Source organism: Salvelinus sp. IW2-2015, unplaced genomic scaffold, assembly GCF_002910315.2.
Source record: "Salvelinus sp. IW2-2015 unplaced genomic scaffold, ASM291031v2 Un_scaffold3271, whole genome shotgun sequence".
NCBI classification, from domain to species: domain Eukaryota; kingdom Metazoa; phylum Chordata; class Actinopteri; order Salmoniformes; family Salmonidae; genus Salvelinus; species Salvelinus sp. IW2-2015.
This window is the reverse complement of record NW_019944556.1, coordinates 35,897-40,170: the sequence shown is the minus strand read 5'-3', so window position 1 is coordinate 40,170 and position 4,274 is coordinate 35,897. Positions and strand designations below refer to the sequence as shown.

Genomic DNA, 4,274 nt, shown 5'->3' with positions numbered 1-4,274 from the left:
ATCCGTGAATGTCTACACTGTACCCTGCCTTCATGTACATATCTACCTCAAATACCTTATTATTATCTATCCTGATGTCAGCACTTTACCCTGCCTTCATGTACATATCTCCTCAAATACCTATTATTATCTATCCTGATGTCTAGTCACTTTACCCTGCTTCATGTACATATCTACCTCAAATACCATTATTATCTATCCTGATGTCTATGTCAGCTTTACCCTGCCTTCATGTACATATCTACCTCAAATACCTTATATATCTATCCTGAGCTAGCACTTTACCCTGCCTTCATGTACATATCTACCTCAAATACCTTATCTATCCTGATGCTTGTCGCTTTACCCTGCCTTCATGTACATATCTACCTCAAATACCTTATTATATCTATCCTGATGCTGTGCTTTACCCTGCCTTCATGTACATATCTACCTCAAATACCTTATTATTATCTATCCTGATGCTTGTCGCTTTACCCTGCCTTCATGTACATATCTACCTCAAATACCTTATTATTATCTATCTGATGCCTTGTCGCTTTACCCTGCCTTCATGTACATATCTACCTCAATATTACTATTATCTATCCTGATGTCTATCACTTTACCCTGCCTTCATGTACATATCTACCTCAAATACCTTATTATTATCTATCCTGATGCTGTCCACTTTACCCTGCCTTCATGTACATATCTACCTCAAATACTTATATTATCCTGAGCTTGTCGCTTTACCCTGCCTTCATGTACATACTTCCTCATAATACCTATTATTATCTATCCTGATGCTTGTCGCTTTACCCTGCCTTCATGTACATATCTACCTCAAATACCTTATATTATCTATCCTGAGTCTAGTCACTTTACCTGCCTTCATGTACATATCTACCTCAAATACCTTTATCTATCCTGATGCCTTGTCGCTTTACCCTGCCTTCATGTACATATCTACCTCAAATACCTTATTATATCTATCCTGATGTCTAGTCACTTTACCCTGCCTTCATGTACATATCTACCTCAAATACATATTATCTATCCTGATGTCTAGACACTTTACCCTGCCTTCATGTACATATCTACCTCAAATACCTTATCTATCCTGATGTCTAGTCACTTTACCCTGCCTTCATGTATATCTACCTCAAATACCTTATCTATCCTGATGTCTAGACACTTTACCCTGCCTTCATGTACATATCTACCTCAAATACCTTATCTATCCTGATGTCTAGACACTTTACCCTGCCTTCATGTACATATCTACCTCAAATACCTTACTATCCTGCTGCTTGTCGCTTTACCCTGCCTTCATGTACATATCTACCTCAAATACCTTATCTATCCTGATGCCTAGTCACTTTACCCTGCCTTCATGTACATATCTACCTCAAATACCTTATCTATCCTGATGTCTAGTCACTTTACCCTGCCTTCATGTACATATCTACCTCAAATACCTTATCTATCCTGATGTCTAACACTTTACCCTGCCTTCATGTACAATATCTACCTCAAATACCTTATCTATCCTGATGTCTAGTCACTTTACCCTGCCTTCATGTACATATCTACCTCAAATACCTTATCTATCCTGAGTCTAGTCACTTTACCCTGCCTTCATGTACATATCTACCTCAAAGACCTATTATTATCTATCCTGATGCCTTGTCGCTTTACCCTGCCTTCATGTACATATCTACCTCAAATACCTTATCTATCCTGATGCCTAGTCACTTTACCCGCCTTCATGTACATATCTACCTCAAATACCTTATCTATCCTGATGCCTTGTCGCTTTACCCTGCCTTCATGTACATATCTACCTCAAATACCTTATCTATCCTGATGCCTTGTCGCTTTACCCTGCCTTCATGTACATATCTACCTCAAATACCTTATTATTATCTATCCTGATGCCTAGTCACTTTACCCTGCCTTCATGTACATATCTACCTCAAATACCTTATCTATCCTGATGCCTAGTCACTTTACCCTGCCTTCATGTACATATCTACCTCAAATACCTTATCTATCCTGATGCCTTGTCGCTTTACCCTGCCTTCATGTACATATCTACCTCAAATACCTTATCTATCCTGATGCCTTGTCGCTTTACCCTGCCTTCATGTACATATCTACCTCAAAGACCTTATATTATCTATCCTGATGTCTAGTCACTTTACCCTGCCTTCATGTACATATCTACCTCAAATACCTTATCTATCCTGATGCCTTGTCGCTTTACCCTGCCTTCATGTACATATCTACCTCAAATACCTTATTATTATCTATCCTGATGCCTAGTCACTTTACCCTGCCTTCATGTACATATCTACCTCAAATACCTTATTATTATCTATCCTGATGCCTTGTCGCTTTACCCTGCCTTCATGTACATATCTACCTCAAATACCTTATCTATCCTGATGTCTAGTCACTTTACCCTGCCTTCATGTACATATCTACCTCAAATACCTTATCTATCCTGATGTCTAGTCACTTTACCCTGCCTTCATGTACATATCTACCTCAAATACCTTATCTATCCTGATGCCTAGTCACTTTACCCTGCCTTCATGTACATATCTACCTCAAATACCTTATCTATCCTGATGTCTAGTCACTTTACCCTGCCTTCATGTACATATCTACCTCAAATACCTTATCTATCCTGATGCCTAGTCACTTTACCCTGCCTTCATGTACATATCTACCTCAAATACCTTATCTATCCTGATGCCTTGTCGCTTTACCCTGCCTTCATGTACATATCTACCTCAAAATACCTTATCTATCCTGATGCCTGTGTCCTTTACCCTGCCTTCATGTACATATCTACCTCAAATACCTATATTATCATCCTGATGCCTAGTCCTTTACCCTGCCTTCATGTACATATCTACCTCAAATACCTTATCTATCCTGATGCCTGTTCATCAGGATAGATAATAATAAGGTATTTGAGGTAGATATGTACATGAAGGCAGCAGCTGTTTAAAATGTTCAGAGCCCATAGCCTTTCTAATCGTTGTCCGTTTTCCTTCATTTCTCCTTCTTGATCTGGTCATTGACAATGTTTCTCAATTACTTACTTGCTTAATCAATGGCAAAATAATAGTCCTGACTAAGTTTTGCTTGCTCTTGCATCAGCTGAACATAGAGGCCTGGGGCACGAGGCCTGAGGATTGACTTGGTTTCAACCTGTATTTAAAAACTTTATGGCTCAAATATACATGCTGAACTGATGCTTAAAGGATTCCCTGCAGGCCATAAGCATAGCCCTATAGGCCAAGATGTTATGCTGCTACGGAGACTTTTTCAGTCCGCCAAGCCCTCCTATGGGCCCTGGTCAAAAGTAGTGCACTATATAGGGAATACAGCTGTAGTGTAAAGTAGGGCACTATATAGGGAATAGGGCTGTAGTGCACTATATAGGGAATAGGGCTGTAGTGTAAAGTAGTGCACTATATAGGGAATAGGGCTGTAGTGTAAAGTAGTGCACTATATAGGGAATAGGGCTGTATTGTAAAGTAGGGCACTATATAGGGAATAGGGCTGTAGTGTAAAGTAGGGCACTATATAGGGAATAGGGTTCCATTTGGGGATGCGCCCACTGACTGTCTCTCTCTGGCCTCTCTGATTATTACTGTTCAACTGTCTCTCTCTCTCTGTCTCTGTCTCTCTCTCACTCATTTTCTCTCTTTCTCTCTCTCTCTCTCTGTCTCTCTCTTACTCATTTTCTCTCTCTCCCTCTCTCTGGCTCTCTCTCTCACTCATTTTCTCTCTCTCTGTCTCTCTCTCTGGCTCTCTCTCTCACTCATTTTCTCTCTCTCTTTCTCTCTGTCTCTCTCTCACTCATTTTCTCTCTCTTTCTCTCTCTCTCTCTCTCTCAAACTGTCGCTCTCTCTCTGTCTCTGTCTGCTCTCACTCATTTTCTCCTTTCTCTCTCTCTCTCTCTGTCTTCTCTCTTTCTCATTTTCTCTCTCTCCTCTCTCTGCCTCTCTCTCTCCTTCATTTTCTCTCTCTGTCTCTCTCTCTGGCTCTCTCTCTCACTCATTTTCTCTCTCTCTTTCTCTCTGTCTCTCATCTCACTCATCTTTCTCTCTCTTTTCTCTCTCTCTTCTCTCTGGCTCTCTCTCACTCATTTCTCTCTCTCTCTCTGTCTCTGTCTCTCTCTCTCACTCATTTCTCTCTGTCTCCTCTCCTCATTTTCTCTCTCTCTTCTCTCCCCCCCCCCCCCCCCAAGTTGTGTTTCCTGCGTTGGAAAGCGC

The 4,274-nt window shown here is 40.6% G+C and overlaps 1 pseudogene; it reads left to right on the top strand.

The window, feature by feature from the left end:
* Positions 1-4,274, top strand: part of LOC112075607 (myotubularin-related protein 9-like) — a 77,752-nt pseudogene that overhangs the window by 52,099 nt on the left and 21,379 nt on the right.